The sequence below is a fragment of the Medicago sativa genome, chromosome 1 (genome assembly GCF_051527215.1).
Source record: "Medicago sativa cultivar Bolivia chromosome 1, Bolivia_mono, whole genome shotgun sequence".
In the NCBI taxonomy this organism is placed as follows: domain Eukaryota; kingdom Viridiplantae; phylum Streptophyta; class Magnoliopsida; order Fabales; family Fabaceae; genus Medicago; species Medicago sativa.
Window position 1 is genome coordinate 67232643 of NC_140749.1, and position 15026 is coordinate 67247668.

The window sequence follows — 15026 nt, forward strand, 5'->3', positions numbered from 1 at the left end:
ATCTCGAATTTTGGTCATTCATATAGAAATGACAATTTGAACAGGACGATTTTTTCTGATGCTGAAGGATTGATATGCTATGATGGTCTTTTCTAGTGGTATAAGTATACCTTCATCATATAAACTTCAAAAAGAAACAACACTTTGCGCAAAATCATAACTATGGATCCAACCCTGTCCATTAAAGGCTTGCTTCCACTTCTAGCGCCACCTCTGGTTTTTCTGATTAGATGTCTTCAACTTCTACTTATCTCAGGGAATGATCCAATGATCATGGAAGCGAGGGTTTCCTCATTTTATTTTTTGTCGTGGACGATCACAAATAGGTTTACGTAGAAAAATTGAGGAAGGTAGTAGGCTCAACAGATGATTAGACTTTGGACTATGTATATCAGTTTCACTTAGACAACACAGTCGAAAGGGTCGTGAGATTTCTGACGATGATTTGCCGCTTGTTGGGAAGATGAATGTATGAACGAGTTTCACTCTTTGCTCGAATAATTGTCGAGTAATGAAGACAGAGTTCACATAAATGGTGGGCCTAGAACCAGAAATGGTGACTGTGGTGGTTGGGATGAGGGATGTCCACTTACAGTTGATACAAAAGGCGAGTGCTTGTGAGTTTATTTAGTTACTCATGCTTGTTTATATCTCATATTCCATTACTCTTCTTTAGTATTTTTAAACATTGTTATTAATCTCATATTAACACTGGAACCTAGGCAAAAGAGCATGTGAACTGTGAACAATTGTGTTTGCTAAATGTGTTAATAATCTCATATTATTTTTAAGCAAATTTTATTGTTATAACTTTGACATCCAAACATCTATAATATTGTAATTACTTTCTTTAGTTTTTAAATAATTGACAAGTTTTCACTATGCAACAGGATGACCATCATAACACTTTATTTTTGTATGGTTCGAACTATATCATCCCTGCCTTAAGAAAAAGAAATTGAGAGAAAATAAAAGAAAGAAGGTAAATGAGAGAAAAAGGTGAAAAGTGAGCATTAGTTTGTTGTGGAAAACTAAACTAGATTCTCAAATTATTACAGTAAGAATGAAAGGAAAGAATGAATGGTCATGTTTTATATTATGATAGTGCTTTAAAAGTCCCACATCGGAACATGAAGAAAGAAACAGAGCAAATATCCAATATAAAAAGAGAAGTGAGTCTGAGCAATTCATCACAGCAAACTTGGTACAAATTCGATTGCATTTGGGGTCCACATGTACTATGGATGTACTGTGAATCAGAGGAATGAGAATGAGAATGCAATTTTAATCGTTTCTATGTTTAAAGCGAATTAAATGCACATTCTCTTTGTCACAGTATGTCCCTAATTCATGTGCTGCACCCTTGAAAATATTTTCCAATTTTTTTTTAATTTTTACTAGAGAAATGAAATTTATGTAACTATTTTATGACAATTTTTCTTTTATATTTACATCACGATCTTATTGTCTCTTTTTTCTCTTGTTATTATACAAAGAGTATTTGTTATTTTGCAAAGAAAAATGGGTGTCAAATTTTCTTGGCACAAGAGCGAGTGTTCTCATGCTGATTAACAGTGACGGAAGTTGAATCACCATCATTTATGTTAGAGTCGAATCACCATCATGCGTGGTTGAGTTTGTTGTTTGCGTTCTTTTATCATTGGTTGCATGGGAGGACCCACATTAAGGCATGTATGGTTACAACCACAATAATAAAAAATATTGACATTATTTGTAGTTTTTTTCTTCTTAGGGGGCCAAAATCGTAACTTTGGGAAAGTTAGGGTGTAACGCCCCATTTTAATTCTATTATTTTTAGTAGATGTGTGAATATTTTATAGGGTTAATTATGTTTCTAGTCCCTATAAAATAGCGACCTTGTAAGTTTAGTCCCTACTTAATTTTAATAGCATTTTTAGTCCCTATCAAAAAAATTACTTATAATTTTAGTCCCTGCTAAAACAAAGTTTGATTAATTATCCTTAAACTCTTAAATTTTTGAACGATTTTTTTGAGACAAGATTAGAACACTGAAAGGTTCGTTTACTAAAATTTAGAATTTTCTGACATGAAATGAATTAAATATGAATTTTTTAAAACGACAAAAGTTAAAGATAAAAAGTAATAAAATCTGGATGTAGAAATCAAATTTTGCAATAATTTTTTGCGGACGAACTTTTAGTAATGTTCTAAACATGTCTGCAAAAAATTGTTCAAAAATTAAAGAGTTTAAGCATAAATTAAACAAATTTGAATTGAGTAGGGACTAATACTCAGTGCAGAAAAACAAAATTAGGGACTAAAAATGCTATTAAAATTAAGTAGGGACTAAACTTACAAGGTCACTATTTTATAGGGACTAGAAACATAATTAACCCTATTTTATATGACTTTATTTGTTATATATATGTGATTTTATGTGAAATATATATATTATATGATTTTTATGTGATATATGGTGTGATGCTATTTTATTATATGATTTATGGAGTTGTGTTTTATTTGAATGAATATTGTTTTATTATTTGAGGAAATAATATGAGAAATAGAAATAATATAGAATTATTATTTATTTTAATTAAAGGGAATTAAATAGTAATTATGTGAGTTTAGTGAGAGTTAAATGAAAAGAGGGGAGGTTATAGTTTTTGGGAGAAAAAAAGAAAGAAAAGGAGGCAGAAACATTTTCACGTAAAAACTTTAGAAACTGGTTTTGAGAGAAGGAAGAGGAAGCTAGGAGAAGAGCTAGGAAGAGAGAATCCAACCATTTTTGCTGTAGAATTTGCTGAGATAAGGTAAGGGTGGGATTCCTTTCACTAATAATATGTATAATTCTGATTTTTGATGATTGTGGTGTTTTGGTATTAGGGTTAGAAAGTTTTAGGTTAATTGCTATAATATGATGAATTGTGTTGTTGATGCATGTTTCTATGTTATTTGATTGCTATATTGCCTAATTGAACCTGAAACTTCTGTTGAAACGTATTTTGGGTAATCAAGGATTGAAAATTGGGACTTTCGATTGAAACGTCGGTGTCTGATTGTTCTACAGACAAGTGATTATGGGAGGTTGGGAAATCGATTTTTTTTGAGTGGTGGAAAATTGAATGTTTCTGTAGATTATGATAGAGGGAAATGTCAGGAGCGTGTAGGCGAAAACGGCACTGAAATCCGCTTAACGGTTTGAATTTTATGCACGAAACGGTGAAACCCAAAAAAAATGGGACTGCACAGAGCTGCAGCGCAGGTGGCTACTGCCTTCCCACGCCTGGGCGCAGCAAGGCAGCCCCTCATGGGTGACTGCTTGTTGTGTTTTCGTTGCATGCTGTCAGAACTTCGATTGTTGCGTTCTTGTGTCTTTTTCACCCCTTTCCGTGTTGAATTAGCTTTCGGTGTAAACATAAAAGTTGTAGATATTTAAGTTAGCTTTCTAATGGTTTTTGTTTGACATGAAAATGATTCATAGTTTTTGAGTTATGATAAAAATAGTCCAGGTGGGTCTTCAGAAAACCTTAAGAAAAATTAGCATAACTAATCCCAAGTTAGTCCAAAAACTTATGGTTGGTTTCCCAACTTCAAACTTAAGTGTTAGGGATTTAGTTGAGGTGTTTTATGGATATTTGACTTATGTTCTATTGATCAAAACTTAATTGCTTTTGGGGGATGTTTTAGACTTTGAGATGAATGTAATTGATTTATATATATGCTAGTTGTTGATAATAAAGTTGTTGTTCCATTGTTGAAAATTATTGTGTCGTTGAGTTATAGTAAATAATGCACATTGTCGTTGTCATAGATGTTGTTGTAGTTGTTATGATGATAAATGATTATTGATGATGATGTCTTGATGATGATGATGTTTTGATGATGATGTTGTTTATGATTGATGATGATAATAGTATGATAGTAAATGATTAGTAATGTTGATGTTTATGATGTCTGAAGTGGTTAAATATATGATGATAATTGATTATGAGTAATATTATGATGTTATATGACAATTATGTTGATGTAATTCATTCATTAAATGATGTTAATGCATTCTATTATGCTATCTTGTTTCCTTTCCGTCGTTGACGTTGTTGTATCATCTGATGTCGAAGTTGGGGAGTGTGTCATAAATGTTTTAGGCACATATGTTATTGTTGTGGTCGTTGTTGAAGTTGTATGTTGATATACACAAGTTGAGTCCAATTGCATACTCACATCTGTTGGGGGCTCATGCCCTGGAATGTTTATCATTCAACTGTTGGGGGCTTATGCCCTGGAATGTTTATCATTCATTTGTTGGGGGCTTATGCCCTGGGATGCTTTAACCATCCAATTGGTTGGGGGCTTATGCCCTGGAATGCTTAGCATTCAACGCGCGTAGATTGGTACCACCTGCATGATGCATTAGTTGTTGTTGTAGTAGCATTGTTGGGTTGTTGTTGTCGTTGTAGCATTGTCGAGTTGTTGTCGTTGTCGAATAGTCGAGTTATCGGTGTCGTTGTGGATAACGTTGTTGTTGTTGTATCTTGTTGTTGAAAATAATTATGTTGTTGCTTATGTATTTATTTATATACATTATTAATGATGCCTGTTGTGATATGCTTCGTTGTTTCATTAATTTGATGAATTATATATTATTATTATTGGATAAGTATCTCACCCCCTTCTGCGTATATGTTGCCTCGACCGTGGGTAATGTGCAGGTAATGATGGCTTGTAGGTTGATTGGCTCAAGTGTCTAGGGCTCTGATACATATTAGGATGAGGATCATCGCGAATGTCTTCTTCATTTCTTTTATGTATCATATTTTGAAAAGACCTCGTTGTTGGATTTATTATTGTTGAGGGTAATGTCTATTACGTTGAGGCCTTTGTGCCAAGATTTTCATTGATGTTGAATTTGGTTGAAACTATATTTTTAAAGAATTATTCTGCTGCAGTTTATTAAGATATTCTAAACGTTGATTTTAAATAAATAGATATTTCTTATTTATGAGATTTTGATTAGCAGTGTGACACTCCGTTGTGTGGTTACTCTGATTAAATTAACTAATATTACGTTGTTGGGAGAACGGGGTGTTACAATTGGTATCAGAGCAGGTCGGTCCGTCCGGCCAATTAGTAGAGTCGTGTCGAGCCTAGTAGTGTTGTGTGACAATTTTGTATTGTCCTTGTTGTCCTGTTTGTTGTTTGTTGTGTAACCCTTAGTATGAACTGGTTGGAGCACAACCATGTTCATATTAATTGTTTTAATAAGTCGGTGTATTTTTCTTCTGCCGATGAAGAAAGTGGAGCAGAGTTTTTGACTACTGAGCAGCTGAAGCAGTTAGAACATGATGGAGACTTGATGTTTTCTTTAATGGCGTATTTGTATGTGGAAAATCAGTCGGTAATTGATAGATTTCCCGTTGTGAATGAATTTCCTGAAGTTTTTCCTGATGAGATTCCAGATATGCCACCAGAGAGGGAGGTTGAATTTTCAATTGATCTTCTGCCGGGTACGAAGCCTGTGTCGATGGCTCCTTACTGTATGTCAGCTTCGGAGTTGGTAGAGTTGAAGAAGCAGTTAGAAGACTTGCTTGATAAGAAGTTTATAAGACCAAGTGTGCCACCTTGGGAAGCACCTGTGTTGCTAGTTAAGAAGAAGGATGGTAGCATGAGATTATGTATAGATTATCGTCAGTTGAATAAAGTGACGATAAAGAATAGGTATCCACTTCCGAGAATTGACGACTTGATGGATCAATTAGTGGGTGCTCGCGTGTTTAGTAAAATTGATTTGAGGTCAGGTTACCATCAGATTAAGGTGAAGGATGAAGATATGCAGAAGACGGCCTTTAGGACACGGTATGGACACTATGAATATAAAGTGATGCCTTTCGGTGTTACTAATGCGCCTGGTGTGTTTATGGAGTATATGAACAGAATTTTTCATGCTTTTCTGGATAAGTTTGTTGTTGTATTTATTGATGATATTTTGATTTATTCTAAGAATGAAGAAGAGCATGCAGAACATTTGAAGATTGTCTTACAGGTGCTGAAAGAAAAGAAGTTGTATGCAAAACTGTCAAAGTGCAAGTTCTGGTTAAGTGAAGTAAGTTTCCTTGGCCATATTATTTCTGGTAGTGGTATTGTTGTAGACCTGTCGAAGGTTGAAGCGGTATCACAGTGGGGGACTCCTCAGTCAGTTACGGAGATTAGAAGTTTTCTTGGTTTGGCTGGTTATTACAGAAGATTTATCGAAGGATTTTCGAAGTTGGCACTTCCATTGACTCAGTTGACCTGTAAAGGTAAAGCTTTTGTGTGGGATGCTCAGTGTGAGAATAACTTCAATGAGTTGAAGCGAAGATTGACGACGGCTCTAATTTTGATTTTGCCAGAGCCAGATAAACCTTTTGTGGTATATTGTGATGCGTCTAAGTTGGGCTTAGGCGGTGTGCTTATGCAAGATGGCAAGGTAGTAGCTTATGCTTCGAGACAGTTAAGGATACATGAGAAGAACTATCCTACACATGATTTAGAGTTGGCTGCTGTGGTTTTTGTGTTGAAAATTTGGAGGCACTATTTGTACGGTTCCAGATTTGAAGTGTTTAGTGATCATAAGAGTCTGAAATATTTATTTGATCAAAAGGAGTTGAATATGAGGCAGAGAAGGTGGCTAGAATTGTTGAAGGATTATGATTTTGGTTTGAATTATCATCCGGGTAAAGCCAATGTGGTTGCAGATGCCTTGAGTAGGAAAACGTTGCACATGTCGGCTAAGATGGTGAAAGAATTTGAATTGCTAGAGTAGTTTAGAGACTTGAGTCTTGTTTGTGAATTGGCACCTCAGAGTGTGCAGTTGGGTATGTTGAAGATTAATAATGATTTCTTGAAGAGTATCAAGGAAGCACAGGAAGTTGATGTGAAATTTGTAGACTTGATGGTTGCTAGTAATCAGACTGCAGATGGTGATTTCCAGGTTGATGATCAAGGAGTGTTGAGATTCCGAGGCAGGATTTGTATCCCTGATAATAATGAATTGAAAAAGTTGATTTTAGAAGAAAGTCACAGAAGTAGCTTGAGTATCCATCCGGGAGCTACAAAGATGTATCATGACTTGAAGAAATTGTTTTGGTGGTCTGGATTGAAGCGTGATGTCGCGCAATTTGTTTATGCTTGTTTCACTTGTCAGAAATCGAAAGTTGAACATCAGAAGCCTGCTGGTTTGTTGACACCATTAGATGTGCCGGAATGGATATGGGATAGTATCTCCATGGACTTTGTGACGAGTTTACCAAACACTCAAAGAGGGCATGATGCCATTTGGGTTGTTGTCGATAGATTGACGAAGTCGGCACACTTTATTCCGATTAATATCACCTATTCAGTAGCTCAGTTGGCGGAGATTTATATTCATAATATTGTGAAGTTGCATGGTGTCCCGTCGAGTATTGTGTCGGATAGAGATCCGAGGTTCACTTCGAGATTTTGGAAAAGCTTGCAAGAAGCTTTGGGCTCTCAATTGAAGTTGAGTTCAGCGTATCGTCCGTAAACGGATGGTCAGTCAGAAAGAACGATTCAATCATTAGAAGACTTGTTGAGGGTGTGTGTACTTGAGCAAGGTGGAGCTTGGGATAGTCACCTACCGTTGATAGAGTTCACGTACAACAATAGTTACCATTCGAGTATTGGTATGGCACCTTTCGAGGCTTTATATGGTCGAACGTGTAGGACCCCTTTATGTTGGTTTGAGTCGGGTGAAAGTGTTGTGTTGGGGCCTGAAGCAGACTACGGAGAAGGTCAAGATGATAAGAGAGCATATGAAAGAGTCGTAGAGTCGACAGAAGAGTTATCATGACAAGCGTAGGAAGGACCTTGAGTTTCAAGAGGGTGACCATGTGTTCTTGAGAGTCACTCCTATGACCGGTGTGGGTCGTGCATTGAAGTCCAAGAAGTTGACTCCGAAGTTTATTGGTCCTTATCAAATATCTGAGAGAATTGGCACAGTGGCTTATAGAGTTGGTTTGCCACCACATCTTTCGAACTTGCATGATGTGTTTCATGTGTCGCAACTTCGGAAGTATGTAGCGGATTCTTCACATGTCATTCCTAGAGATGATGTGCAAGTTAGAGACAACCTTACGGTAGAAACTTTACCTTTGAGGATTGATGATCGCAAGGTGAAGACGTTGAGAGGCAAGGAGATACCTCTAGTGAGAGTTGTTTGGGGAGGAGCAGCTAGTGAAAGTCTTACTTGGGAGTTGGAGAGTAAGATGCAGGAGTCATATCCTGAGTTGTTTGCTTGAGGTAATATTTCGAGGACGAAATTCTCTAAGTTAGGGAGAGTTGTAACGCCCCATTTTAATTCTATTATTTTTAGTAGATGTGTGAATATTTTATATGACTTTATTTGTTATATATGTGATTTTATGTGAAATATATATATTATATGATTTTTATGTGATATATGGTGTGATGCTATTTTATTATATGATTTATGGAGTTGTGTTTTATTTGAATGAATATTGTTTTATTATTTGAGGAAATAATATGAGAAATAGAAATAATATAGAATTATTATTTATTTTAATTAAAGGGAATTAAATAGTAATTATGTGAGTTTAGTGGGAGTTAAATGAAAAGAGGGGAGGTTATAGTTTTTGGGAGAAAAAAAGAAAGAAAAGGAGGCAGAAACATTTTCACGTAAAAACTTTAGAAACTGGTTTTGAGAGAAGGAAGAGGAAGCTAGGAGAAGAGCTAGGAAGAGAGAATCCAACCATTTTTGCTGTAGAATTTGCTGAGATAAGGTAAGGGTGGGATTCCTTTCACTAATAATATGTATAATTCTGATTTTTGATGATTGTGGTGTTTTGGTATTAGGGTTAGAAAGTTTTAGGTTAATTGCTATAATATGATGAATTGTGTTGTTGATGCATGTTTCTATGTTATTTGATTGCTATATTGCCTAATTGAACCTGAAACTTCTGTTGAAACGTATTTTGGGTAATCAAGGATTGAAAATTGGGACTTTCGATTGAAACGTCGGTGTCTGATTGTTCTACAGACAAGTGATTATGGGAGGTTGGGAAATCGATTTTTTTTGAGTGGTGGAAAATTGAATGTTTCTGTAGATTATGATAGAGGGAAATGTCAGGAGCGTGTAGGCGAAAACGGCACTGAAATCCGCTTAACGGTTTGAATTTTATGCGCGAAACGGTGAAACCGAAAAAAAATGGGACTGCACAGAGCTGCAGCGCAGGTGGCTACTACCTTCCCACGCCTGGGCGCAGCAAGGCAGCCCCTCATGGGTGACTGCTTGTTGTGTTTTCGTTGCGTGCTGTCAGAACTTCGATTGTTGCGTTCTTGTGTCTTTTTCACTCCTTTCCGTGTTGAATTAGCTTTCGGTGTAAACATAAAAGTTGTAGATATTTAAGTTAGCTTTCTAATGGTTTTAGTTTGACATGAAAATGATTCATAGTTTTTGAGTTATGATAAAAATAGTCCAGGTGGGTCTTCAGAAAACCTTAAGAAAACTTAGCATAACTAATCCCAAGTTAGTCCAAAAACTTATGGTTGGTTTCCCAACTTCAAACTTAAGTGTTAGGGATTTAGTTGAGGTGTTTTATGGATATTTGACTTATGTTCTATTGATCAAAACTTAATTGCTTTTGGGGGATGTTTTAGACTTTGAGATGAATGTAATTGATTTATATATATGCTAGTTGTTGATAATAAAGTTGTTGTTCCATTGTTGAAAATTATTGTGTCGTTGAGTCATAGTAAATAATGCACATTGTCGTTGTCATAGATGTTGTTGTAGTTGTTATGATGATAAATGATTATTGATGATGATGTCTTGATGATGATGATGTTTTGATGATGATGTTGTTTATGATTGATGATGATAATAGTATGATACTAAATGATTAGTAATGCTGATGTTTATGATGTCTGAAGTGGTTAAATATATGATGATAATTGATTATGAGTAATATTATGATGTTATATGACAATTATGTTGATGTAATTCATTCATTAAATGATGTTAATGCATTCTATTATGCTATCTTGTTTCCTTTCCGTCGTTGACGTTGTTGTATCATCTGATGTCGAAGTTGGGGAGTGTGTCATAAATGTTTTAGGCACATATGTTATTGTTGTGGTCGTTGTTGAAGTTGTATGTTGATATACACAAGTTGAGTCCAATTGCATACTCACATCTGTTGGGGGCTCATGCCCTGGAATGTTTATCATTCAACCGTTGGGGGCTTATGCCCTGGAATGTTTATCATTCATTTGTTGGGGGCTTATGCCCTGGGATGCTTTAACCATCCAATTTGTTGGGGGCTTATGCCCTGGAATGCTTAGCATTCAACGCGCGTAGATTGGTACCACCTGCATGATGCATTAGTTGTTGTTGTAGTAGCATTGTTGGGTTGTTGTTGTCGTTGTAGCATTGTCGAGTTGTTGTCGTTGTCTAATAGTCGAGTTATCGGTGTCGTTGTGGATAACGTTGTTGTTGTTGTTGTATCTTGTTGCTGAAAATAATTATGTTGTTGCTTATGTATTTATTTATATACATTATTAATGATGCCTGTTGTGATATGCTTCGTTGTTTCATTAATTTGATGAATTATATATTATTATTATTGGATAAGTATCTCACCCCTTCTGCGTATATGTTGCCTCGACCGTGGGTAATGTGCAGGTAATGATGGCTTGTAGGTTGATTGGCTGAAGTGTTTAGGGCTCTGATACATATTAGGATGGGGATCGTCGCGAATGTCTTCTTCATTTCTTTTATGTATCATATTTTGAAAAGACCTCGTTGTTGGATTTATTATTGTTGAGGATAATGTCTATTACGTTGAGGCCTTTGTGCCAAGATTTTCATTGATGTTGAATTTGGTTGAAACTATATTTTTAAAGAATTATTCCGCTGCAGTTTATTAAGATATTCTAAACGTTGATTTTAAATAAATAGATATTTCTTATTTATGAGATTTTGATTAGCAGTGTGACACTCCGTTGTGTGGTTACTCTGATTAAATTAACTAATATTACGTTGTTGGGAGAACGGGGTGTTACATAGGGGGCTAGAACTGCTATTAAGCCTTAAAATTTCTCAACAAACCCAGCGTGAATAACACCGCATCGCCTTTTGAAAGTTGTAATCGAAATAACGATGACTGCTCAACAAGTATGAGCATTCTTGTTACAGTAGGACTTCATGATGGGCATAGAACCATAAATGGTGCCCCGTCTAGACAAGATCAATCGTAACCATCTATTTCCTCATTGTTTTTTGTATTTCCTCATTGTTTTTTGTTGAAGTGGATATGATGTAAAAGGTTTTGTTGAAGATAATTTGTAGTTTATGGTACCATTGTAATTGTGCTTGTCATACTTGTTTAAATTTATTCTTTTTTAATACGTGTGTTCAAATTTTGAAGGGTAAAAAGTTAGAGACACAAGGAGAAGCATTACATCTCGATCCAACTGCAACTTCTGCATGTTACAACATGAGCAACACTAGCTAGAAACAACATCATCCAGAAACCACCTTTATAAGTATGTTATATTGAACTAAAATAATATTTAATATGTAAGTCCCACATCGGTACATGAAGGGAGAAACAAAGGAAATGTGGATTATAAATACTTTATATGACTTACGATATTTGCAGTAATCAGCTAAATATATGAAATGTTGGTCAAATAGTACACATCATATAAATTTTTGAAAAGCTGTTAATTGTTCTGTTTGAATTTGAATTTGAATACACTTCCATATTCAAATTGGTTTTCTGAAGATAGTGGTTGAGGTATTTGAACAGCTTTCTATTAAATTTATTTAATTTGATGAAGACGAGTGACCTTCAACACTTTAAATCTCAAATTTACTTTGTATTTAGTAATATAAAATTGCATGCAGGTTGCTTGAACTGCTAGTTGTTTAACCAATGCGGCTTAATTATGTGGTAGCGGTATCTACAAAGGATGATAGATATATTGCGAAGATTGATGGGATTAAGGGCTTGGAACAAAAGCGAGTGTTCTCAAATGATTTTGAATGTTCACGATTTTGTAATTGTAAGCGCTAGTATCGTTGATTGAACAATGATAGGAGGTTCCACAAAATTTGAATTACCATTTTTTGCGGTTGAGATTGAGTTTGTTAATTGGTTCTTCTCTACATATCATTTTTGTAGAAATTTGCACATTTACCTGTCATTTTTAAAATTCAATGCACCACTAATTATTATTTTCTCAATAATACCTTTAAATATTTATTGCAGAAGATAAATAGATAGAACGGTGTAATAAAGTGTATTATAGGAAAAAGACAAATAATTCAATCAAAAGTAACAATATTTATTGATTTCATCCGTCTGTGCAAATAATTTAAGATGGTGTACAAATGAATTCAAGGACTATTTTTGTACTTTTTCTAAACGATTTGGGTTCTATACTTTTGAGTTCTTCCATGCACTATTCCTAATAACTTTGGTTATCCTAGTGAATTTTGTCATACCTCTTTGAAGTATTCAAGGTCTGATAGTGCAGCGGAGGAGAGGCTGGACCGCGCAATATCAAATGACAATTGGTTCCAATTATTCCCGAAACACAAATGTTAGACAGTTCTGACCAATCTACAATTATTTTACACCGTAAGAACTCTAATATGGTGAGAAATGTTAGACAGTTATGGTTTGAGAATTTGTGGTAAATAGAAGCTGGAGTCAAAGAAGTAATTCAACACTTCTGGAGGGCAGGTAGTGATAAGGATGTGATGTACAAAATTCGGCAATGCACAGGTGAACTAAAAGATGGAGCAGAACATTGCATCATAACTTGAAAGGTGAAATTTGAGCTTGTGTACAGAAGCTAGAAAGTGTCAGAACTATGCACGGTAACAACAAGGAGCACGACAGGGTGCAAGAGTTAATGGTATTGCAAAGGCGTTTAAATTTGCTATTGATCCAAGATGAAAAGTAATGAACACCAGATTTTACCATGTTGCTTCAACAGGGAGGAAATGCAAGAAAAGTATTCAGCACATTGTTAAAAATGAGGCTTGACGGTACTTCTGTAATCTCTTTTCCAAAGGTACGTCGTCTTACGAGAGGGAGACTTAAGCAATTAATCGATGCGTATAAGAGGAGGATAACCAGATGCTAACCGCTCCATTGCAACTTGAAGAAATTCATACGACTATAAACCAAATGGATCTTAACAGATCTCTAGGTCCTGATGGTATGAATCCGGCTTTTATCAACAACCAAAATTGGAAGCATTGTGGTGTTGATGTGTATAATGCTTTCTGCACTTGGTTGGTGAATGATTTTCTTCCTCCTGATTTGAACAAGACGAATATTGTTTTGCCACCAAATGGGGAGTCAATACTATGCAAGATTGGAGGTCTATATCGCTCTTTAGGCGACGAGATTCAAAAAATGATTAATTCATTTTGGTTGGATTCTAACAGTGGAGGTAATCGAGGTATTCATTGGTTGTCTTGGGACAAATTGTCTCAACCAATGAAAGTGAAAGACATAAGATTTTGAAATTTCCGCGTTTAATTTAGCTATGCATGCCAAACAAGTGTGGTGGATTGTGACAAACCCGTATACAATGGTGGCTAAGTTCTTCAAGACTAAATATCATTCTACAAGGGAGTTTAAGGAAGCAAACAATGGAAGAAATCTGTATTTCACATGGCGAAACATGTGCATGGCTAGAGTGTTGTTACGTGCAGGCACTAGGTGGGCAATATGGGACGCTGGTACGAACAATGTTTAGCATGAAAACTGGACATATACCCCTAACAATTCAGCCCCTTAGTTATCCTAACAATGACAACTTGATGATCTAATTGATCTTTGGCACGAGGATACGAAATTGTGGGATACCGAGGTAGTGAGCAGTGTGTTTGTGGCAGAAGTCACAGAGAGGTTAGTACTGATGCCTCTTCTTCCATCCATAACTCATGACACACTCACTTGGTGGCCGGATAGTAAAGGTACATTTACAGTTAAGTCCTCAACTTGCTGTAAACACTCTCATAGAAACATCTTACTTACTTATTCCAGTGGAAATGCCTCTGATAGTGAAGAACTTTATCTGGCGTTTGTTACATGAGGAGTCCCTCGAACTGTGTCAAATGCAACAACATTATGGAAAATAATTGGCACACTTTAATTATTTGTCCTGTTGCTATAGAGGTCTAGAAAAAAGCTGGCTTGTGGAAATATAAAGAACCCCATATTTATTGGTAGATGGCATTGTTGATTTGGTGTTTACACTGTCTAAACGAATGTGCAGTACAGACTCTTCTGGACCACGATGTGGAGCCTGTGATGAAACAGAAACATCAAACTTTGGGAAAGAAAATAGGAAGAACCTGTTGAGGTTTGTCTGCGTGCTGGCAGCTTCCTGCAGAGATGGTAGTATGCAAATGCCGCTTCTACTACTGTGAAATAATGCGCGTTAAAAACAGATTAAAATGGGGAAATACAGGAATGGTTATGTGCAATATTGACGCGACTTTTGTTGAGAATAAAGTTGGAATAAGTATGTCCCTAAGAGATAATCAAGGAAACTTCAATTTATTTGCCTGTGATAACTATCTAGGAAGGAGAGGCAGTTGGGCTTCTACTCGCCATTAAATGGATGGAAGAGATTGGACTAGACAAATGTAGTGCTTGAATTAGATTGAAAATTGGTTGTTGATAGCTTCGATAACCATATGGAAGATCTCTCTTATTTTGGTTTTATTGTTAAAGATTGTATTTTATCTTTAATTGTTAGTTGTCCAAACTCGTTAGTTGTGTTTAAGAGTAAAGAACGTAATGCAGTACCTCATGAGTTAGCTAGAGTGGCTACATGCATAGATAGTTCTTATGTTTTGAACACTATGCTGGTATGTATTGAACAAACTATTGCTAATCAATGATATGATAGAAGCTTATTTTCTTTAAGAAAAAAATAGTTCAATATAGCACCAGTGACTTAATTCATACACATTTTGTCAGGCTTTTACAACTTTTCTT

At 35.6% G+C, this 15026-nt stretch overlaps 1 long non-coding RNA gene across 1 annotated transcript; it reads left to right on the forward strand.

The window, feature by feature from the left end:
- The first annotated feature begins 2633 nt into the window (after positions 1-2633).
- Positions 2634-4904, forward strand: LOC146956614 (uncharacterized). Its single transcript, XR_015020458.1, has 2 exons — positions 2634-2795; positions 4695-4904. It is a non-coding gene; the product is annotated as an uncharacterized LOC146956614 (long non-coding RNA).
- Positions 4905-15026: the final 10122 nt, after the last annotated feature.